At 39.4% G+C, this 24,777-nt stretch overlaps 2 long non-coding RNA genes across 3 annotated transcripts; both read left to right on the forward strand.

Moving 5' to 3' along the window:
* The first annotated feature begins 874 nt into the window (after nucleotides 1-874).
* LOC121070187 lies at nucleotides 875-24,556 on the forward strand. Of its 2 annotated transcripts, none has more exons than XR_005819941.1 (4): nucleotides 875-1,039; nucleotides 1,178-1,363; nucleotides 1,810-1,936; nucleotides 24,410-24,556. It is a non-coding gene; the product is annotated as an uncharacterized LOC121070187 (long non-coding RNA). The 2 variants fall into 2 exon arrangements; XR_005819940.1 differs by lacking the exon at nucleotides 24,410-24,556 and adding an exon at nucleotides 3,662-3,978.
* Nucleotides 14,121-16,124, forward strand: LOC121070188. The gene is made up of 2 exons (XR_005819942.1): nucleotides 14,121-14,248; nucleotides 15,747-16,124. It is a non-coding gene; the product is annotated as an uncharacterized LOC121070188 (long non-coding RNA).
* Nucleotides 24,557-24,777: the final 221 nt, after the last annotated feature.

The raw sequence follows: 24,777 nt of genomic DNA on the forward strand, positions 1-24,777 counted from the left end.
GGAGTTAAGACCAAAAAGAGGAGTAAATGAACTTGTGAAACTCTGCAGAACACTTGGTGCTTTCTGGAGGTACCTGAAGTAAATGAAAAGCTTTTGGATGTTATGTAAAAAGCTGGCTAGCAAGTCGTGTGTTTCAATATATACAACATTAAGATTACTAATTGCTTGCTTGTTGTTGTAACTAAAGCAAGTAAAGTGTTAATAAACTCCCCAAAATTGTATAGACTTGAATACTGTTTCCTTCCTACCAGACATCAGTGTAGGAATTGACCTGACTTTCCATACCAAGGATGGAAACAGCAGACTGCAAGAATTTTCTGGTGTTTCAAACAAATATACTATTTCTTCTGGTGATACAGCTCAGTCAGGAATTTATTTGTTAAAAACAACTAAATGAAAAAGACAATTTGATTTAAAAAGTAATTTTGAAACCTGGTTGTTAAAATCACCTAAGTATTGTTGATATCAGCCGTTTACGTGACTAACAACTCCATCTTAAACCTTTTAGCCAAATGCTAATTTTATAGTAGTATGGGATGCTGTGAATAAAGAAATAAAAGGAAAAATGGGAAAAAAAAACTTTAAAATGGTTATTAAAATGAATGTGTTTGTAGAATTAGGAATATCTCCTGAATATTTTCAGGAATTCTATGGAGACAATATTTTCTCCATTCCCAGAGGGGGTAAGGAAGAGATCAACTATCTTTCAATTTTGCAGCTATTTAAACATAAAACTAGTGATTTTAGTGATCCAGTGTTTGTGAAGCATGGGTGTTCAGAATTTAAACCTCAGTGGGTAACAAGTAGGGCCCAAAAGAGCCTTAAATCTGTTTCTGGATATTCAGAAGCATATCTATAACCGAGGAATGACTGAACAACTCTCCTCCTTTTTCAGACTTTATAGTGTTTGGCAGAAATTTGGGAGGATTGCTTCTGGAATTATTTCTAGTTGATAGTTCACTGGAATGTACCCCAGACAGCAATTTTGATCCAAACCTGCAAAAAATCACTGCATGCAAATACAAATGTCAGTAAGGCAGTAAGGAGCTTCTGGCTGTGGACCTGCAGTCCATTAAGAGTAACACTGCTGTCAAAATAAGAACAAAGGAGTTGAAAATAAGAAATGTTTGGACTATTAAATCTTCCAGATGCTTGACTGTTGCCATTCCCAATGCAGGGGTCGCATGTTGAATCCAGACCAGGGGAAAAGAAACCCACTGGGGCGGGACTGATGAAACACCATTCTGCAGTTTCACGTGCTGCGGAAAGACAAGTTGCTGTTCCTTCCTCCCTTACCCTCCGCCCAAGTCTGATGCCTTTCAGCTGTATAAACTTTACCAGTGAAGTAAACCGTGCCTAAAAGGTGGTGTTTTATTATTTTAAAAAAGAAAAACCATTACAGTGTTGTGTTCCACCACGCATTCCTGCGAGCCCTTGCATCAGCAGGGCTGGTGGGGTTCATGGAGCCCAGCCCGACGGCTGCCTCTTGCTGCCCGGAGACAGCTCAGAGCTGTTTGTTTGGTAGGCTTGATCTGAAGCTGTCAGTGTCCGTGTGGCATAGCTACTTCCCCAAATCAGGAGTTGGGGGCTCTCGTTAATACAAGTTCTGTCACATGGAGTATTCCTTTGGTTTGCTTCTAAAAGTGGGCCTGGGGCCTGAAAGAATAGACACATTGCATATCAAAATACATTATTAAGTGTCCATAACTCCCTCAGAACTTAGTAAATGTTGGAATTCAGATAAATTAAATCTGCGCTTCACTATGATGACATCTTTTATTACTTGCTTGTATATTCTGTTGTCAGCAGGATTTCTGCCTTACTCAGTGTGCGGGATGTGTTGCTTCTTGTTCGTGCTTGTTTTCCGTGCAGCCCGTTGGTTGAAGTCCAGCAGTCGGACGTGTGGAAGGGTCAGTCCAAAACTATGGTAAAAGAGGTAATTGCCTACGAGTTTCTTTACTTGGTATTGCAGAAACTGGAATGTGTGTGGCTTTCGAAGTAGTAAGTTCTTCTCCTGGATAGATCCCTTCCATTGGATGCAGCAATGGTGGGTATCGGAATTAAATTCAGGAAGTCTGCTTACTGAGGAAACGAGATGGATTCTTCGTTCTCCTGAAGCAGTGCTCAAAGGGTTTGGGACTCCTGGGCTCTCCTGGGGCAGCCGCCGGTTTCGGCAGCCTGTTCCTGAGCCGCTGCAGTCGGGTTTGTGAGGCAGCCAGTCCCTTAGCTGGGGGAGATTCATGACCAGGCCTTACAGGAGCTCCCCTCCGAGCGGGGAATCCCATTCCCCTCCGGGAGATGGATTGCTTTTCTTCCTCTGCTTCTTTCCTTTCCTTCTCTTCTCTTCTGCTTGCCAGGCTGATTGGCGCACAGCTTTGGCTCACTAAGGCAGCAGAAGCTGATACAGAAGCTGATAACTTTTTTTTGCTATCTCAGGGCGGTGTGTTTCTTTTCTTTTTTCTTTTTTTTGTGTTGCACTATGTTGATGTGCCCAATAGTCAAATACCACACTGTACAAGTACAGGGTGGAATCTCGTGCATGGAGGAAGGGACAGGAGAGGAATGACTTCCTTTAGCGGCAGTGAGAGCTGTTAGTTGACTTACAGGCTGTCTGTACCTTGGGAACTGTACTCTAACACAGGGAAATATTTGAAATATTTCACTATGATTGCAACTAAATATTACATCCTTTGAGAAGTCAGGTCTAGGAATCTCATTAAAGCAATTTAATAACTTTGTTACTATCCTTCCTGTGCCTTAATTTCCTTATTTTACAGATTGGAAGATACCCTTTCTTCCATACATGTTTTATGAAAATAAATGAATGTGTGAGATTTCAGGTATTACAGTGGAAAGGGCCAGAGAAAAGCACATTAGGAATTTCTTTCTTTAGAGCAGGAATTGGTATAAGATAAACAAGTTCTTGCTGACTAAGGTAGGGGAAAGAAAAATATTTGTAAATGTAATTTCTCTTCTAATGCTTTGCATTTAGAAAAATGCAGACAATGTTACTGTGTAATTTTAGCGTTTCCTAACTGTGGCATGCCTGGTTTTGCACTGTTAATCATGTTCTTTTAAGCTGATGTAATTGTGTCAAATAAGTTTTCTGTGCAATGAAACAAAATTGAAAGACTAAGAACCTAAGAACAGAAGCCTTGAAAGGGGATTTGACATACTCATACCATCTTATTTTTATTAATCAAGAAGTTTAAACTTGCCTTTTAATGTAAGCTGTGTAAAACACTACTGGCTGTTTGGTCGACCATTAAGTCTTTATTGTGTTTGTTTTTAAAAAGTAATCTTAATCATTTAGCTTCTATGTATTAAGGAAACGTGAGTTTTTACAAGTCATATCAATATCAAATCTGAATGGAAATAATGACCACTGCTTGTAGCATCACTTTTTTAAAGTGATTTCAAACAGAAGTTTCGTTAACAGGGAGCTCTCTCTTGACAACGTAGAAAAATGGGTTTAAGAAGTTGTTGAAGAATTTTGTACTTGATGATAAAGAAATGTGTAACTAAGGCAAAAGAGTAAAGCCACGCTTTTGTGCTTTTATTCTTCTAGCCCGTCTCCTTAGTGTAATTTTGGTTTCTCATGCTCTTAAACCCAGCTCTTTTGCCTCTTTTTTTTTTCTGGGATTACTTACCTTGGGCAAAGCTTGTGGCTTTAACAACTGCAAGGGATGCATCCATCTCATGACCAGCCTGGTGTGCAAGCTTCTTGTGCTGGGTTTGCACTGATTTGAGGATTCAGAGGGATTCAGAGTTATTGCTGCTTACCAGACATTTTACGAACTTCTGCCTGTCTGTTCCCTGAACAAGGGGTAGTTTTCAGAAAGCTACCAATCCAGCTGCTGTTTGGAAAAGCAACCGTAAAACACTTTTTATTCCCCCCAAACCTAAAACCTTTTTGACCAACTGAAAGTCTGTTGATCAAACCATTAAAAAAAATGGTAACTTCTTGCTGAGGATTAATTAAACACATCTATTGCAAACAGCGAGTGTAAAGAAAATTTCATTCGAGCTCTTTGACTTTGTGTAGTGTGTAACTACTGTAACTGGAGACTACCAAGAGACCCAGTAATAAAGAGAGGATTACAGCCAGAGGAAACAAATACCGATTCTTAATGCTGATTTTCAAAAATCTGCTGAAGACAAAGGAAATCTGTTTTCAGGGCCCAGATATCTGGGCACTAGGAGCGTGTTTGGATCTACAGAGAGGTTAAATGTAATTTTTACTTTATTCACCGGAGAAATTGTAGTTTGAGACTTGTACACTGTCAAAAACTTTTTTGGACAGCGTAACAGAGACTGATCCAGCAATCAAGGCATAACAGATGGCTGAGTTTCAGGAATGGAATGGAAATGGAATGAAAATTAAAGTGCGATTATAAGCTAGGTATAAAGTACATCACAAGATCTGCTGAGAGAGAAAATAGGAAGAAGTGCTTCAAGGGTCACTGCTGGGCACTTCCAAGAGTTTGCTTTTTCAAGATCTTTATAGTCATATGATTGTTCTATAATAGTGTTTTGTGGGATGAAACTGGATTGCTTTGTGCTCTGATCCCTGCTTTGATAACAGATGAATCATTTGGGGCGAGGATGGGACAGTGATGTGGCTCCCCTGCTGAGAGAAACAGGGTCCTCTACGGTACTTTAACTCTTCTTCAGTGGTATCGAGGAGTTAGGATTTCATACTGTCAATAGAAGTAGAATAGAGAATAATAGAGCGGTAGAGTAGAATAACAAAGCTTGTAGAGTAGAATAACAAAACTCCTGTTTACATGGGGAATACTTTGAGATAGCAGTCCTTGGCTAACAATTCCAATTATTTTGTGCCCAGCTGCTCACATTCCAGAATAAGAATGTCTTGTTTTGAATTAGTTTCACGCACTTCAACGGCAGTCTTATTTATAGGTCAGAACTATTTGCATGGATGTAATCAGGAATGATATAAATTAACGTCTCATCATAAACAAGCCCAAAGACTTGTGAAGTTTCTCCAGTGCTCCCCTTGCCAAGTGAGACAAGTAGCTTACAGCTGCTCCGCGTGGAACAGCCAGAGATCTGCACTGCTCTTCCTGCAGTCTGCTCTGAGCAGTTGTTTACCGTTTCTAGCAGGTGTCAACATGTATTTGTTGACTGGTTTAGTGGGATATTTGTATGAGAAATATTTGTGTAGCCTGAGAATAAGGCACCAGGAACGCTAGCTTTATAGTAATTGTCTGTATGTCGTGAAATAGGAAAATGAACGCTGCCTCCTTACCTTTAGCCGTATAATCATCTTGAATAACCTGCTTTGGAAGTTGAACTGTCAAATCTGCTTATTTTTAAATATTCTGACTGCTTTCTGCAAAATGATGAAGCAATTTCAAATGCAGATACCAGAGCTGAGGTCTCTGTCTCAGTTGGGTGGCCTGTTTCTTACAGAGTAGTTGCTTCTACCTTCTCTCCCACTCCTTTCAGCTCTGGTACCGTGGCTTGGGTGTAACCAGGTGGGTGGAAGATGCCCTATTCTAGATTTGTTTTGCCCAGAACACCTTTTGGTAGGTGAGGTGTGTTAATCCTTCAGCTGAAGTATGGCATTTGGGGATGTTGTATATAAAACGTGGAGGGTTTTAAATCTTTTTTTTTTAAAAGCTGGTATTTCATTTGGTAAGGAATCTAGTTTTATAGTTGGTTTTTGAGGATGTCCGCTAGCCTCAGGCGTTGAGGTACTTGAGATTTTGTTTGGGGCGGTACCAGGTTATGGAACCACCTTAGGTCAGTGACTTTATAGATGTTTATGTGGGAGCTCTTCCCAACATCTCACAGCAGAAAACTCAGAGGTGCTTGTCTGAAAATGCCACAGGTGTGTTTGGTGGAGTCTGGCTTCATAGGTTTGGGGAATCATAAATTAATATCTCGTTATTGAATGAGAGGCAGAGGTTGTCATCGGGGTATGCAACACAAGTCTTCAAAATGCAGTCCACTAGGTTGTGAATAACGTAATGGAGAAGTAATGGCAGGCAGCAGAAGGGATGAAATTCAAAAGGTAAGCCAAATAAACTTCATAGTAGTATGCTGAAGGCTTTATGAAGGGAAGGTTTGTATTCTCAGATCAGGAAAAAAATCCACACGCAATGAAATAATGAAGGTGTCTGTTACTAACACTCTAGACTAGCATTTTATTTGCATAGGAATTACAAACCTTTGAGTCAGCAGTACTTGGACCTAGCTTGAATTTGAGCACTTGGAGAGGCCTGAAACTAAAACTGGCTCCAAGGTCAAAAACCTAAGTCGTAAACATCATGATGATGTCTACTGTGATCAAGACTTAATGTTGTCCTTCCTACCTCACAGATTTGTTTGTGTCTTTGTTCAGCTTAACAATAACAACAAAAAATCAAAAAACCTGCAGCCAAGGTTTGTTGTGAAGACCGAGATACTTTGTTTTGCCACAAATCAGTAAATTGAAGGTAAAACTTTCAGGTAACCCATTCCACTCTCGTGCTACCAACTTACTAGAGAAAACGCTTGACCTAATGGCAGTTCTGAAACTCCAAAGTGATGCTTCCTTTAAACCTCTTGTCCTCTCTGGTATTGCTGAGAAGAGCTGGGCTCCACCATCACCCCTAGCTGGCTCACACTCACCTTGCACCCCCAGCAGTAATCCTCAGGGCATTTCCAGCAGGGCTGCAGCCTTACTGATAATGTGGCTCATCCTGCCCCAGCTGTGGAGCTTTGTCTCTTCTGGGTACTTCTCAAGAGTTTTTCTTTGCCCAGTCCTCAGGGTTATCAAGGTACTTTGAGTTGAAGCTCTAATACGTGGCATATCAATCTCCTCCTTTCCAGGCTTGGTATTGTCCCTGCATTTGTTGGGTGTGCAATTCTTTCTTGTCCTCCAGCTTACCGATAGAAGTGTTGAGCAATATCGGAGGTGGTATGAACACCTGGGGTCGCCTAGCTCACTGCTTTCCCCCAGCCAACCCATGGATGTCATCTCTTCGGGCTGAAAACTGTGGCTGGTTACAGCTGGGTGCTCCATCCTGGATGTGTCCTTGGTGAATCCATGCTGTCTTGTCCCCTGTGTGTTGCTGGGACTTCTTGTACTTGAACGTGAAATGACTGACCTGTTAGAAAATGTTAAAATAATTGGTGTGTCTGCACGATCTCCTTGATGTTGGATCCCTTCCTGCACCAGTTTGCCTTCAATGCAAGGATGCTTTGGGTTTTCTGCTTGGATTTTGTAAGGGATTGTGGAAAAATCACTTAGAAATTATTTCTTTTTTGCTTGTGTAATGAAACGAGATGCTTATACAAGCTGAGCTGTAAGTGAATTAAGCAGAACTTTGATATAAAAATCAAACTCTTATGCAGAAAACTTCTTGTTAATATTTAGTGCTGGGCAACTTCAGTACTGTAGTGATGAAGCTTGTGATGGTATATGAAAGCTCTTCCTGGAGAAGAACAAACCACCACCACCACATCCCCAGTAAAACAAAGAATTGACTCAAACTTTCCACATTCGTAGGGTTTGAAAGAAGATGTGGATGTATGAAATATGTATTACTGTGTGAGGGGGGGGAAAAAGCCTGTAAAAATACAGCACTATCTAGCTTGGCAGTCTACTGTCTTATTCCTATTAGAGCAACCTTGAAAATTAGAGGAAAGCAGGAATTATATGAAAAGAGAAAGAACAGGGTTTGCCTCTAGCGAAACATGTTTACAGTAACAGCTGTTCTCAGAGGAACTGCAGGATGTTCATAAAATAGTTTATTTTTTAGCTCTATAACCAGGGAAGGAATCAATTGATTCAGATATATGAGAGTCTAGTGTTAAAGTTCAGATAAATGGCTGCATTTTCCCAGTTAAGGGGTTTTGATTAGTGTACGAATGCTTTTAAAAAGTGAAATATAGCAGTGGCTAACAAAAGCAATCAGGGTGGTATTTCCTACACAGGCACGGGGGAAGAAGCTGGATATTTCTCAAAGCTTCATTTGAAAGGCAGGCATTTACTTTTTGTCAGCACTTGCATGGTCCCTCTTATTTGGGTGACCTGTTTTCTATCTTAAAGGTGAGGTGTCGCTGATACAAAGTCAGTTAAATTCACTGACTTAGATCTTTATGATTAAAAAAATTGCTTTTATTTTGCTGCTTGCTTTGTTGTTCCTGTCTTGTAGAAGTGCCATAAAAAACTAAAGTTGGGGAGGGATCTGAAGATTTTATAATGCACGCATTCATTGCTGAAATGCTGGCTAAAGGTTAGGAGCGTGCTTCACAATCAGCGGAGAGCAAGTGAACTGTGGTGAGTAAGTCCAGTTCTTTGAACTGTTCATAATGCTCAAGCACAGTATTAAATAATTGTGATGTCCTCCTGGATGCTGGAGTAGATGCCCTTGTGGTTAAATCCGTCTCTTGAATTTCCAGTTTCAGCCTTTACTGGTAAAAGCTGCTGTCGTATTAATCTGTGCCTGCTATTTTAAACTCAATTAAAGCTGCACTGCTCTGTGATGACACAATTTAATATCAGAGAAGACAACAGCCCAGGAGCAGGATAAGTTTTGCTTTTTTCCTTTTTTTCTCAGTTTGTGTTGTAAGAAGCTGGTGCTACAGCATCATAAAATGTTGCTTGCATTCATTCTTTGTATTTCTTGGTACAGACTTGGGTTTCTCAGTCCTGAGACTTGTGTTAACTACTGAATGTAGAAAAAAGCAGTGTTTGAATATTCATTTAACCTTCTTGTTGAGTTTGCTCAAAAACTGCAGAGGTTTAGTACTAACATATATTAGGAGCATTCACACATGCTGTTCTCAGTGACCTTCCATACCGGGTTTCCTCAGTTGCATTTAAAGGTGGTTTCATCCATCCATCCCTGTGCTCGAGCGCTTCACCCCACTTTGAGCTCTTCCTGGACAAAGAGTTTGTAGAAGACAGGAGCACTCCTCGTAGCATGTGTGTAATACTGAGCTGGGATTTTTCTAATCTGTCAGATTTTGGGTAAAGTCTCACTTTGACAGCATTGAACACCTAATTTGGTGGGCTGAAAACTCAATTTTGTGTTCACTACAAATATCGTATTTTAACACTTTGCTGTTCATGTGTTGTGATGATGTGTACTGACTGCTGTCTCCCAACCCTGTGTTTTTTTGGTATGTACACAGGAAAACAACTTAGATGTAAGTATTGTAGTTCCTGAATGCGGTTTAAAAGCATACAGTGGGTTGAGGAACAAAAGTGGATGGATTACCAGTCACTTAAGTCATTTAAATTAAGTTGTAATAAACTGCATATGAAATACTTATGTGAGAACGTTGTGGAGATGAAGTAAGATGTAGCTTTCATGTGTCACCTCCAGAGCCCTGTGCTGAAAATGAAATGGTGTAATCCGCTGTCTTAAAACATTCTTAAAATATATAATAAAAGTAAGGTACAGAGATATTTGTTGTCTTATGTCGTATTTAATACTGTGTTATGTTTTGGTGCTGCAATACTTACCATTTTCTCTAATAGTACAGTACATGCTTTCTGGATTTATATAGTATGATTGTTGCTTCTGCTTATGACCCTTTGCCTATCAGAGCCAATGAAAGAAATCACTCCCAGAAGACTCCCCAGGGACAAGTCCTCTATTAAGGTGACTTAACGGGTCTGTCATGTCTCTGGGTTGTACAATAGGAACGAGTCTAAAGTCATCTTGGGTGGCATTTCTGAGTGTAAAGGGTGTCTGAAATGACTTTAATTTTTTTCTTTTGAAGTGAACAATTTCATTTACTATTTCTTGTAACTATGAGAGGGATGACATATTTGCAGTGATTCTAACAAACATTACAGAGTTGATACCTGGAACAGAAACGTGCAAATCAGTCAAATCTTCACGTTGGTAGCAGGTTATCATGTGCGTGTATGCAGCTACAGATCTCTGGAGCTGGGTGGTTCTGTGCTTGTTCATCAGGTTGTTTGCAAGAAAATGACACTATGGATGTGTTATGGTTTTCAGTGATACACAGCTATCATCAGACATCAGCTTTTGTGGGGTCTCTCCTAATTCTACAGCTCTACAAAATTCCTGAATGCTTTAATGTGTCGTTCTCCCCAGACAAGCGTAATGAATTAATATCTGGAACATTTCCTCACAGGCGTAATCCGTGCTTATGAAGTAATTTAATTGGAGTCAACTGAACTGATCACAGATGTTAGATATCGCCTTCATAAGCCTGGTTTTAGACTGGCCATGCAATGCTTTTGTTTTCTTGAAGCACATACCAAATACAAACTACATTTGGACAAGGTGGACATACAACAAAATATGCACCAGAAAGGCTTGAATCAGTAACTGTTATAGCTGGAGTGGGGTGGTGTGTTTGCCTTTTTTATATTAGGAATAACACATCTGTCCATGAAGAAATAGTTGACTTGCCAAAAAGGAAGTACTGCAGACATTTTTGGAGTGTAATGCAGTTGTGAACAATATTCAGCATGATTACATTCTAGCTTGTAATGAGAAGTAACGAAGGAGAACACAATTTTCCTGTGCCGCACAGTTAGAACTGATGCGTTCAGTTGTTTGTAGCTGAGAGAAGTGGGATGGATGGGAAGGAAGGTATAACAAAAAGATAAAAATGAAGTTTAACTCTTTTTTCGGAAAGAGAGAAAATAAGAAGTTACAAATGCATTTCTGAGCTTTTTTTTTTCCTGGAAAAAACCTGTTCTAGCAGGCACATGTCTATGGCATGTTTGCCGGTAGAAGATGGCTGAGTTGGTGTGGCTCTCAGTAGAAGGGAAGACAGCGTATATTTTGTCTTGAAGAAGAAATGCTATCCTTTGGAACGATTGTAAGATCAGTGTTGAGCAAAAAGCCTTTTTCTCCTCACTTTTTTTTCCATACACAGACTTTAGACCAAGAGGGCAAAGTTGCATTAAATGCAGAAATGGTAAATGTTTTAAATTTGTGGTCTCCAGGTTTTCTCATGACTTGCAGATTTAATTTCCCTTGTTGGCAATTTGAGTTTTATCAGACTAATATTTGAATGGCAAGTTGCCTATACATGAAAAGAAAACTTTCTATAGTGCTCATTTATAAGCTTGTGCAATAAATGGGGGCTCACCTGAAAATCCACTATACTGAGCAGACTACAATGAAAGTCTGCCTCACTGCTGGTAGAAGGAGGGGAGGAATTGCTCTCAGAGGGGTGATTTTCAAATCAGTCAAATGACTGAAGTTGTTTTTCTCCGAGATCTTACTTGTTGAGGTTTCATGTAGATTTTAGTACCTCCCCTCAAGCATTGGCCTTGCACAGGAGGGGCTGCTCCTGCCCACCCCTGGCTTCTCTGCCTATTCCTAAAGCAGCTCTAATCCGTGTCTGGCTTGCTAGGAGTGTACCAAGGAACCTGAACTGTCTTCTGGTAGGGCTTACAGCGTAACTGCCATCAAGCAATTCCTTTTATTTTTTTTGGCATCAGCTTGACAAACCTCTTGACAACCTCTCAGAGGGTGGTGATCGGCGGCGCAGAGTCCGGCTGGAGACCTCTGACTAGCGGCGTTCCCCACGGGTTGGTGCTGGGTCCGCTCTTGTTCAACATCTTCATTGACGACCTTGGTTGAGGGAATAGTGTCTGCCCTCAGCAAGTACGCCGATGACACGAAGCTGGGAGGAGTGGCTGACATGCCAGGCTGCGCTGTCATTCAGCGAGACCTGGGCTGGCTGGAGAGATGGGCAGGAAGAAATCAAATGAGGTTTAATAAGAGCAAGTGTAGAGTCTTGCACCTGGGAAGGAACAACTGCATGTATCAGTACAGGCTGGGGGATGACCTGCTGGAGAGGAGCTCTGAGGAGAAGGACCTGGGGGTCCTGGTGGATGACAGGCTGACCATGAGCCGGCAGTGTGCCCTTGTGGCCAAGAGGGCCAATGGGATCCTGGCGTACATTAAAAGAAGCGTGGCCAGCAGGTCAAGGGAGGTGATCCTCCCCCTCTACTCTGCCCTGGTCAGGCCTCACCTGGAGTTCTGTGTCCAGTTCTGGGCTCCCCGGTACAAAAAAGACAGGGAACTCCTGGATAGAGTCCAGCGGAGGGCCACAAAGATGATACGGGGCCTGGAGCATCTTCCCTATGAGGAAAGGCTGAGAGACCTGGGTCTGTCCAGCCTGGAGAAAAGAAGACAGAGGGATCTCATCAATGTGTATAAATACCTGAGGTGTGGGAGACAGAGCGATTTGGCCAACCTCTTTTCAGTGGTTTGTGGGGACAGGACAAAGGGCAATGGCCACAAAATGGAGCCCAGGAAGTTCCACACCAGCATGCAAAAGAACTTCTTCACAGTGAGGGTGACAGAGCACTGGGACAGGCTGCCCAGGGAGGTTGTGGGGTCTCCTTCTCTGGAGATATTCAAGGCCTGTCTGGACGCCTACCTGGGCAGCCTGCTCTAGGGAACCTGCTTTGGCAGGGGGGTTGGACACGATGATCTTTCCAGGTCCCTTCTAACCCCTACAATTCTGTGATTCTGTGATTGCCAAGAGATATTATCCATGTTCCCTAAGAAACTGTTTTACTTTAGTTTTGTTATAAAATCTCTTACCTGCTAAAAACATTTTCGTGTTCGTGAGAAACATGTCATGTATGTCTGTGTATTGTGGTCCTAGAAGCTGGCAGATCTTAGCGGTTTGTTAATGTATTGCAAAGAATGCGATGGAGGTCTGTAAGGCGTGCTTAACATGGCAGCTGCTGGGAGGAAATCTGTCACAAACACTTAGGAAAAACTCAAATTGACTATGAGGAAGTCAAACTGTAGCCTTATTTTTGGCTGGGTAGTCAGATTGAGCTGTTTTCTGTTAGGAAATATTGTTTAATCTTCTGGTTATCCCTGTATATTTTCTGAGCCTGCTTTTTTCAGCAGTCTTAGCTATAGAGTCTGGGTCTCCGCTAGTCCAGCAATGATGACACCAGTGCTTACAGACTTCCTATTTCTTATTTTTAATATTTATACAACAAAGGATCTGATTATGTATGGAGTAAAACAATATTAAAAATATTTGTTGTCTTATTGGTAATAAGTTGGTCAATGCGCGTAAAAAATCTTGCCACGCTGTTTTCTTTTTCGTCTGCCCATACCCTGCCTCTAATGTCTTGACTGTTCGAGCATCTAAGGATAGCTAAGACATACTTAATAATTTTCAGAGGAAAAAAAAAGATTGACCTCCTTAAAGGTGTAAAGGGGTGTGCTTTGTAAATCCATGGGAGCAACCAACTGCCAGAGGTCTGAAATACGAAGTGCTCTGTGACAGGAAGCTTTTTATTTTCACAGAGATGTTGCCAGAGGTTTAGCACAAAGGACTTGAGCCACGTCATGGTTGGAGCTGTGTAATTGCATCTGAGGTAGGAAGGCCATGGAAATGTTGTAACCGCAGCAAGAGAGAACTGTGGAACTGCTCCGTGCCTCCCTGGAAGACAGCAGAGCAAGTAGTTCATTTGGGGCGCGTAAAACTTAATAGGTTACTTTACCATGTAAAAGCAAATCACTTGGGTTACTCCTCAAGAGTTTTCATGGTGCTCATTCAAATGCTGAGGGGATGCTCAGCACTTTTCCTGAGGTTAGCTGAGCGAAGGGCAGGTCGTGAGAAGTTCTGCCCGTCTGGCCTGGGCTTTAGCTGTCCTGCTGGTCCACCTGCAGTCCTTGGGCTGACCTGTAGCAATAAATGGGCCAGTGCTTAATGGATCAAAGTGTGTCCCTTTCTTGTTAGAAAGAAGCGTGTGCGGTGTGTTTGGGCTGTTCTGCCTCATTCTTACCTCCCGGTTCCTTCACAGCCCATCCCTGGTTGGCTCGGGCACAGCCCTAGGGCAATGCCACTGCCTTGCTTCTGTTCTTTCAGGTGTGATTTTTATAGTGAGGATTGTAGTAAGGCTGCTTCAAATACAGGGATTGCCAAGTTCATTTTAGGTCTTAAATCAATGAGAGATTCTTCTTTCATATGTTATTATATGTATGAGAATTAAAAATGTATGTGGGGAGGGAAATTGCTGGTTAGTAACTATAGCAAATCCTTTTTTACTTTCTGATCTATGTTCTTAGAATCTAATCCATGTTTTTTCTTTATTGCTGTTTTTAGAACAAGGAACCTCTGTATGAACTTCTATTTCTTTAGTATAGAAGTTGGAGCAGATGAATTCAGTGAATGCCAAACTCATTGTAACCTTGTAGCTAATGTTGCAAGTTATTTTGGAATCGTGAATTGTTCTGTCTAATTTAACTTCCAGAATAAGCAGCAGGTATGGTAAGTTCAAATCCATTATACAGATCTTTGTTTTAAGCACACATTTTCAGAGTAAGAAAGCCCTCTGTGGTTTAAATTGCAATATTCAGTAATGACCGACATTCAGTATCCCTTGCAATTTTTTCCCTATTATTTTCTGAGATTTTTGTAAAAACAGCTGTTTATCCTGATTCTTTGCTTCTGCTAGTTTCAGCTTACCAATATTAAAAGTTGCCTTTAGCTATAAGCTTTCTTAATAAATAAATCACTTTTACTAAGTGATTAAGTATGTTATATTTTTATTTAAGAGGCTTTGAGAAGTAATTTCCCAAACCAGCAACAAGAACATCCACAGTCTTAAAAACTTTAAACAAAAAGTTTTTTTTTAAGGGTCAAAGTTTGATGGACAGCTAAGCAGAAGCTACCACTCGATATGATAGAGCTGGTCTAGATTTCTCATCCTCATAGGCGAAAATAGATAATAGGTCAGCTGTAGAAATTCATCTTTAACTTATTTTTTAACTTCTATAATCATAAAATAGCATTAGAGTGAGGACTGTCCAGATTAATTGCTACACACTTACGATCACAGGATTTTACATGTAGTTACGTTTTATATGGATTCTTTATTTCACTCACGTGACCATTTAAAAACTTGAAAGCTGTTAGTGACGTTACTGAAGGGAAGGCCTTTTCTGAAATTCGTTACAAATTTGCCTTTGTTTTTAAATTTCAATTTTGCAGTAGGACTGGGGAACTTCCCTGCTAATCCTGCATTCATTATTTAAGCCTTTCAGTTAAGCTGTGCAGTACCTCAGTTCACATATTTCCATAGTGGCTGTCCAGATGTATTTACAGGTTTGTCTTTGTTTATAACGACACTGCCTAGTACTAAAGAGATTAGTAGCTGTTCCTTAAATCATTTCTGGAAGCTATATTTCTGTTCCTGAAAACAGACTTGGTTGAAAAATTAAGCTTTTAAGGGAATTGCTTGTGGAAGGGAAGTGATACTGTGAGCAGTACAAATTAAACATTGAGGTAAGAAGGAGACGTGTAAGTTTTTAGGTTTTGTTCAGAAATGTTTTGGGTTTTGTTCCATTTTTGAGTAGCAGGAATAAAGGTTGAAACACTTGTGTGAATGAATACATGAATCAACAAGTTAAGTCAGAACTGGAATGCCTCTAGATTTAAATAACCAGTAAATTCTCTTACAATTGCTTATTGCATAAACCCACTAAACAGTTTATAATGAAGATATGTGAGGATTTATACCCCATATGCTCATATACATAAGCAGGTTACTTAAGAATAAAAAGTTGACAGCTGAGGAGTATTAAATATATTTAGTGTGCTCTTGGACTATGGCAAACATAGGGTAAGGTAAGGTAGTTGAGAATCTCTTTATTTCTATTACTACTAAATATTTATCTAAGAATTCTATCATTCAGGTCATACTTCGACAGTTTAAATATTATTTAGTGAAGTTTGATTGACATGACTGTTTTCCTTCGTAGTGTCTGGTGTCAGCCCCAAGCAGGAGGTGTGCACAAATAGGACATGATCTGAGCAAAGTCAGTTTGCAAGATTGCAATAGGAATATTTTATAACTCCATTAAATGTTAACCTTTTTTCCCACTTCGATGTATGTATTAGCTTTACTGCGTACATATTACACAGTTTTATTGGCAAATATGATACCAAAAAGTAATATACTGTTTCAACATGATGGAACTTGGCAGGTGGACATTGTTTTCTACTCGTAAGAGAAAATTATTAGTTCCATCCTTCCATTATCTTCAGATAATAACTTCTGTTTCTGTAAAGCTCTGGTACAAATAGTATTATTACTTGAAATGTGTGTAAGTGGAGAACAGGTAAAATAAACAAACAAACAAAAAAAAAAACAAAACAAAAACCAGTAGTTTAAAAGTTTTCTTTCATTACCATCCCCTTTGTTTTGCATAGCAGCATTTGTTACTTTTGATATCAATCGTTTGAAAGGGGTTATTTTTTTGAAAATATACTTCTGATGATGTAAAACTTTAAGTTTGCAGTATTTTCCTTAACTTTCACATATGGTGTAAGAGTTACTGCTATTGATGTTCAGTTAGCTCTAATAATAAAATATTGCATATGGAAGGAAATACTGGTGCAAAATTCTGTTTTCTTTAACTCGTCCAGTAAGTTAGTCAACCAAAAGCTTACAGTTAATTTTTTATGAAATGCTAAAATATCAATAGTTGCTATTGCTCTTGAGAAGCTGAAAAGGTGCATTTATTTGAGCATTATCTATTTCATTTTGATGGCATGACAATCTAGAAGGAAGTTTCTTTATAATTGAGATACCCAACAATAGTTCTTATAATTGGTTTTAGGCATGGCTTTTAGTGTATAATAGGGGTCAGATATTGATCTAAGTAGAATAAAACTTTCTATGGGGATCATTAAATCATTTATTCTGTGTTGGCATCAGTGGAAGTTATTACTTAACTTGTCATTGTTATAGCCAAAATTTCCTTTGAAATCATGTACTGCTCTATGGGGTTTTTAACTGTGCTAATTAATATGATTATTGGTTACTTCCTAGTAATTAAATCTCTAGGATGACTTTTGGGATCTCGTGCCTTTGTCCATTAATCTGTCATTTACTGTAATAATATCCAAGATGTCAGTATCAATTCAACCTTTATAGACTCACCGCTATTAATTTATGCCATAGTTATTTCAGTCCTTAGGATACGCAGTCAAAGGTATCCTAACTCCTGCGATCAAAAACTGCACGCCAGATCTCTGGACATCCGTTTGATTTCAGGGTTATAGGACCTTTAATTGATTCTTAATTTTCTGTTGTTTGCTTCTACATTGTCAAATTTGATTCTTTTAATCAGCAGTAGATAGAACTGGAAGTGAATGAGCGAATAGCTTGCAGAATAATGGCTTTGCTTCTCTCTGAACCCATTGTTTCAGCTGTGCACTTCTCCAGCTTAACGCACCGGTGCAAAAAGAGCCCATTAGGGGTGGCAGCCTAACATCGCACTGAAGGTGAAGACATGGCAATCTTCTTCGTTACGGAGTCTGACTGATATAACTTCTAGAATTGCATAGATGTGTATGTTGGGATAACTCCCCGTACATAGAGATGGTGATGAATCACAGAATCATTAGGGTTGGAAAAGACCTCCAAGATCATCTGGTCCAACCATCACCCTACTACCAATGTCACCCACTAAATGAAATGTGTCAATATGGTTTTATTTTAAAAGGACGCATTTTAAAAAGTTGTTTGTGCTTACCAATAAAAATATTTTATTTAAAGTGCTGAGAAGCCTAACTTGTAAATGAAGTAGAATATGTCTACAGGCTCAGTGTAAAAGGTTGAGATTGTCGTGTTTCCCTTACAGAAATCAGATATCCCTGATATTTAAAAGCAAAGCAGTGCTCTGTAATATTTTAGTGGTGTTTCTTCAGTGCTGTGGAACCTGTTGCTCCATAGCAATACTTGAAAGTTTTGTACCCATTTAAACTTCACACATTAATAAACAAATAAAGGCAATTGTATCTTACAGTTGAAGGCTCTAAGATTTGGAGTTTGTAAGGACCCCATCATGTAGGTGTCAACCAACATGAGCACTTGCAGATTGGTTTTTGTTTTCTAATTTTTTTAAAAGCTGGATTTGGCTAAGAGCCTCCAGTCTGTGCTGGGGGAAAGGCAGATGGTGGATGTCTCCTCTGCAAAGCCAGAGGAGCTGTGTTGTGCCACCTCACCTTTCACTTGCTTTGTAAATCCAGAGTTTCTCTGGAAGAAAAACCTAGATCTGAGCTTCTTAAACTCTACAAGGCAACTGCATTCCTTGCATGCTGCCAATATTTACAACAGGTATGATCTACATCTTGCTAGAACACGTGGGAGCAGAGATTTTTTCAGCCTGTAATTTTATTAATAATCTGGAATGGAAATTCCTGCACAAATGGGCAACAAGCTTTATAGAAATCTTTGGCCATACATTTTCTATTTTTATTTTTCCTGATGGGTATATATTTTCCTAGGGGAAATAATAGTTCAAAATCAAGGTCTTTTATTAACAAGTGAAGAACTGACCAAATGCCAGCAACAACTGAATCACTTATATTTTAGGCCATCTGTTGTAGAATAGTCAGATCATTCAAAATCGAACATTTTCTACTCCCTTTATATAGATAATTTTCATCTAGATCTTAACACAGAGAAGCTAGGAATCTTAATCCAGATATGTAACATTGTCAGAAAGTGCATGTTGTACTTTTGGTCTATTTTAAGACAATTTTTCAGAGCACAGTTCTTTGTTTTTGAACTGTAATACTATTGCAGATACATTTATCTTGAAGCGTTGAGCTCCTGATTTTATTTATTCAAGTGAAAGACATTCTCACTTTCAAATCTAATTATGTATAGCGAGATCTGTTCCTCAATTATATCGAAACTATTCAGGAAAAGGTTCCTGAATCTGCAGGGTCCTTATCTTTCGTGGGCAGCCTTCGAACTACTTCTGGAGAAATAACACCAGCAGGCAAAGCAAGGTTAACATCTGCCTATTGTTAATGGGAAATGGTGTGCCAGTTCCCATGTATACAGATACACAGATTTCTTAACTATTGAGTTGAGAAAGTTTTATCTAGTTTAGAATTCCTTTATGAATAATAAATTAAAACAGAATTGATGGTGTTTATAACCAGACCATAAAACACACTCTACATTGCTGATTCTTCATGTATGAGAATCCTATGGTCATGTAGACCTCTGCTTTTGGTTTGTTTTAAGAGGGCTTTAAAAACAAAGACTTATTTTATTGACTCCATATTTTATTTCACACAATAAGAAGTGGTAAGTGATTGAAATACAGTGGCAAAGGCATGTGAGCAGTTATACTGGAAAATGGATTTGAAATGAGCTTAGCAATGTCCATGAGAAATTATGAAATTACATTTTTTTATGAAATTATATGCTATTTTAGAAAATTGCATGGAAGTAATGCTAAAATAGCATTCAACAATTGTTCAAACTGAGTCCAGTAGGAAATGTTAGAACAAACAGCACAGTATTTCTTCTGGCGAGGCAAAGCTGGATGTGCATCATCTTTCAGCAGCTCAACTAACTGGAAGGCAGAGCTGTAGCTGAATGTGTTTGTGAACTTCTTGCCTGTTGCTTACTGTTAACAATGCTGCTGACCTCTTAATTGCAGCAAATAAGATGATGAGAAAGCTAGTGAGGCAAATCTGTCCAATGTTTCTGTATAGAAGACTTCTTAGAAATGTGCCAGGCCTCTCTGACAGGAGATGAAAAGAGAATTCAGGTGTTGGTGGTAGTGCTACTCTTGATATTGTAGGACTTAATGATGCTTTCTTCATGTCTTCCTGCTTTTAGCAGGTAAAAAAAACATTTCAGTGAACAGCTTTGAAGACTCAACCTCTATTCTGTTGTTTTTGTTTTATTTAAAGTTCTCTTTTTGACTACAGAGATGTCTTGAGGGACTTTCTCACATTGCTGCAGGTCTAACTGTACACAGGTGCGGTTTGGTGAAGTTGCTGTAACCTCCCTTCAGCCGTAGTTGCCTCCTCCAATGTTCATCACATCTGGTCTAGTGTCTGAGAACCAGAGTTTTGCTGGGTTCTTGCCAGTTGTGATACAAATGAAGAAATGCTGACCTACTAGCTTTCCTTAGAGAGGACTGAGTTGGTAGCACAGGTGGTCTGCTGGGTGTAGGGACTTTGCACTGTGCTGCAGCTAAAAGTCATGGAGGAGCAAGGAGTAAGCAACAGCCTGCGGTGAGTTCGGGCGTCATCCTGGGGTGGAAGCTGGAGCTGGGTGAAGAGAGGACAGCAATATTGGGAAGCCCAGCTCCAAAATCTAGGAAATCGTTATTTTAAGGACCAAAGAGAAGCAGGAGGTGCTGTTTGCTGGCAGAAGGTATCAGAAGCGTTGCAGGGCACGGTACCATGCCGTATCAGCAGTGGAGCCTTCAGTGCTCCGGACTGGAGATGAATGTTGCAGCTCCTAATTTTTTTATCCAACTTCTTATCTTCTCCTTTCTGTAATGTAAATAGTTTTCTACGTGCAATTTACTGTCTAGAAAAAGTTACAAGTTGGCTGAATAAACATAGATACCTGGGAAGGTTATAGAGAGAAATTTATGGTTGAAGGAGAAGGTGACCTCAAACTTGTTTGGTCATCAACTTTTTTTTCTCCATTGTGTGCTGCTTGGTAATAACTTTCATCAAAATTAGTTTTACATACAGAGCAGTTCTCGTGTCTAGTTTCCGAGGGTACGGTGTCAGTCCTCAATAGTTCACAGAGCCTTGTGATAAGTACTACTACACTGTCACCTTATCTCGGGCATTTTATATGGCATGAAGTCAATGGTGTGTGGACGCTTCCCAAAAAGTTAACAGCAACAGGGCTTCTTTAATTTTCGCTGTCATTTGTATAGTTAATCATGTTCCTCCTAATCACCTGTTAGCACTTCTGGGGCCCAAGTACAGTCTTGTCCTGCCAGGATTAAGTGCCTTCGGGATGTTGAATAGGAAAGGATGAAGTTCATGTCCTAAGACACACTTAACAGTTACGAATGCTCTCTCCGAGTCTTGTATTTCTTCTCTTACTGAATCTGACTTCTGGAGGCATCTTATTAAATGCTGTACAGTACTGTAATAGGAATCTGTCTTGTTGAAAGATTTTACTGCATCATGTCAAACATTCTTGAGTTAAAACACAGTCAACAATCATGCCTAAAAAACATCCCTTTGAGATTTCTTTCTGTGGCTGATGTATACACACACTTTGGAAGTATTTTGGAGTCAATAAGAAAAATGAATTAATAGGTTTGTTTCCGACTGGGCCTCTTATACAGGATCACAATGCTGACTTCAACCAAGCGACTGCAAACTGAAGAGTTCTCGAAGCACAAAATAAACAAATGTTTTTTTATTTACTTTTTCTTACTGTCTACAGTTTGCATCAATTTCATTAACCTCTTAATTAAAACGAGATGTTAATTTCTTCCCCTTTGAAAGCAGTTAGAGTATTTGTCAAGTTGGTTGTCATGCTAATCTTTACTATAAAAGAAGGCAGGTAGAAATAAGCAGTAATTGACTGAAGGACTAGGTTTGGAACAAGGAAATAAGTGTGGAAGAGCAATGTTTTGCATAATGATCGTTGCAGATCTGACTGTTAGAACAGTACTCGTGAGAGGTATTTTGGGAGTAGTTGGCCTTGTTTTTCACATCCAGGGTTTAATGCAGGATTAAGGAACACGCTTCTTGAGAAATGGAAACTGTTTTGTCTGTGCCTAGCTTTCAGTCTCCTTACATCTTTGCTAAACTCTCTTGTTCCTGTGTTAGAGAATGTTAGATTCTGGATTTTGGCCTTGCCTTCAAGATGTAAAATGTTCTGAACTCAAGATAGCCTAAAACTTTTGGATAAAGACTCCTCTCTTCAATAACAGGAGCATTCTAATTAATCGAGAAGAATTGACCTGAAAGTTAATAAGGGTTGGGAATTTTTTTTTCTTAGCATAGTGTGGAACTGAAATGAATTTCTGTTACATGCCACTGTGGTCTTACCACTTTCCAGACCAGCTGCCAAGTGCGCTTCTTGTTTGATCTTTCTTCTGTAACGCGATACAAACCAGTATATAATCTCAAATAAAGCAACTAAACATTTCCGGATAGGAGAGACAATATATAGTGAAAGTTCATAGTTACATCAGTTATACTACAGAAATATACTGAGATACTATGGTGGATGTAGTTGCACTGAAACCTTGATGGAATAAAATGCAGTAGTTTGTTCATTTGGATTAATTTATTAAGCTAGGTTTTTGTTTTCCATTGTGTAGGAATCTTGAATCCTGACGTGAGCGTGAAGAAGCCTTCTGAGATTAGTGCATTTCTAACAAATATAGTGTATGAAAACATAATCTGTTTGTCCCCTTCTGCTGACTTCAGAATTGCTTTACAGTCAAGGTAAAGCAGCTTTGCATTGAGGTCAGTCTTGAAGCCAAGCAAGCTGCTGCTCTGTGGCATTTGAGGTCTCTTGAATATGACTTCTGAATGTAGAGATAACACAATTCCTATATTTTTAAGGCCCTTTTTCTTTAGAGAGACTGTGTCTTGCAACTGTATGTGAACAGAGGAGGGAATTTAAAAACTATGCCTCCTTTATTTCTCTGGGAAGGAAATTTTAAAGATATCCTTAGTTAAACAGCTTGTAGTGCCTGGTCCTCTCCTCTGCCTTCCCGATGCTGAATAAAAGAACAGGTGAGCTTAAATGTAGACCATAGACAAAACATAATTAATCAGTTTGCAAAACGAGTAGTGTATGCTAGTGTTGGTTACAATATATTAGCATCACATACCGTTGGCTGTCAGTCTCAGATGCATGAGGCTATCTAATTGTACTTTTAATTTTTTGTTTCCCCCCACTTAATTGCATTAAAGGATACCAGGTCACAGCCACCAGCATTAATCTTCTACATAAGCAATTCCTGTAATTGCGATGGGAGATTGCTTACGGAATTTAGCAAGGTGTGAAAAATGCTCTGTATTACCGTGATTGAGATGGGAGCGTAGTTGGCTGGAAATTTCTTAATGAAATGTCGTAACAGGAGATGTAGATTGACACCAAAATGTGCGCAGAAGAATTAGCAATTAAACAATTTCTGGAGTCAGGTATGGAAGTTGTGATGGCAGGGAGCCAGGCGGTGGTGCCTAGTAGGCTAGATAACCGTTGCTCCATGATGAGGGAGCCACGGTGGGAAGTAATCTGGTAACGATGCTTGTGGGTATTTGTGTAGACATCACTCAGTTTTGTTTCTGTTTTGCCAGGTAGGGGTACTGATAGTTTCTTTCTCATAGCTGAGATTTACAGCAAGCCGCTTGCAAACCGATTTGGATCTATAAAATGTGGATGCACTTTACAGGAGTGTAGGTAAAGGTGTGAGGTTTGACAAAGATTGAGTTGAACTAAAAAGTAATACTCTTAAAGTAAAATGGAGGTTGTCAGGTGTTTGGCCTCTTGCCTTGTCACCAAGCTTTTATTGCTTAGTAAAGAGAGAAAATATTTTTCTAATATCTAGTGTTAACCTTGATTTTTTTTTTTATTCTTAATTTACCTATAAATGCTCATTAAAGAAATAGTTTTTTGGACACCAAAGACTTCTAAAAGATGTATGTACCAGGTGTGTAATTCTGCTGATACCAGAAATATCGAAGAAATGTAGGAAAGGTATTACTAAATGTTATTTATGATAAAATAATGATAAAATAATACCGAATTGAGCAAGTTATCATCAAGCCCTGGGAGCTACAGAGTAAATGCACTTGTTATTTACCATTTTATTATTTTTAGGGGCTGGCAAAATGTCTTCTGTCGTTAAACTGCGAGAAGGCACTGGTCCAGTATTTGGACTGTTACTAAAAGAAAGAAACAAACATGTAAATTGTGTACAAGATGGATTTATGCTCACCTGTCTGAAAATTGCATGGAGGATGTCAGGTGTTTCTAATATAGTGCTATAGAACTGCTTATTTTGAAAATACAGAAAGCTACCATCATGTATAAAAAAAAGTTTGTATTACAAGGTTTGAAAGCAGTGTAAAAAAACCTGCTGTTGTGATACTGATGGGATGTTATTGCCACAGGCCAGTAATATGCACGAACTAAGAATGTGGCCTGTGCTGTGTAAGAATTGTATTTAGCAAATAGGAATACAATTATTTACTGAAACTGTGATTATGTATGAAAAGCAATTTTGAAGAACTGAGGTGTAATAGCAGTATTTAAATACTACACGAGCACTTTACTGTTAGAGTGGAAAGAGAAGTACGCTACCTCAAAATACTTTCCCCATACTTAACATGCTTTGTTACAGAGACGTGCACACACCTGGATACTTGTCTGCACAAATGCACCATGCCAGCCTTTTTGGAGGGGAGAGGAAAAACAAATCAGGTCCCACAGTTCTTTTTCTAAATGTACACAGCCTTAGCTAACTTCCTAACCTTAATGTCTTTTGGCATGGTTTCCTACCCGCCTGCATACAGCAGCTCCTTTCTTTTCTCCACTCTATTCCTTTTTCACTGAACAAACATGTTATTTTAATCAGTATTTTAATCATTAAAACGTGTTATTTTAATTTGTTAGGCACTGGTCTTTGGATCCCCATGGGCTGCTCCAGATAGATGTGTGATCCAGTTTCACGTGTGGAGTACGCACAGAGTCCACGTGCCTGAAGTTGTGCTGTGGGTTTGTGTCTGTCTGGGAGGAAGAAACAAAGGGGCGATAAATCAATAAAAGGTTAAAAGTAATCTTTTCTCCCTGCTGGTTCAAATCCTTTCTAGCAATGGAGATTCATGAAATGCGCCAGTAATTGTTTCCTTTCCCAGAGAATTCATTAAGCGAGACATTAGCCTTTTTATTGTCATAAGCCAGGACTAATTCTTCGTGTCCTGTTATGCTTTCTCAGGTGCATTAAAATATGAAGTATCTTTAATAATTTTGAATTTCTTATT

The sequence above is a fragment of the Cygnus olor genome, chromosome 4, assembly GCF_009769625.2.
Source record: "Cygnus olor isolate bCygOlo1 chromosome 4, bCygOlo1.pri.v2, whole genome shotgun sequence".
Taxonomy (NCBI): domain Eukaryota; kingdom Metazoa; phylum Chordata; class Aves; order Anseriformes; family Anatidae; genus Cygnus; species Cygnus olor.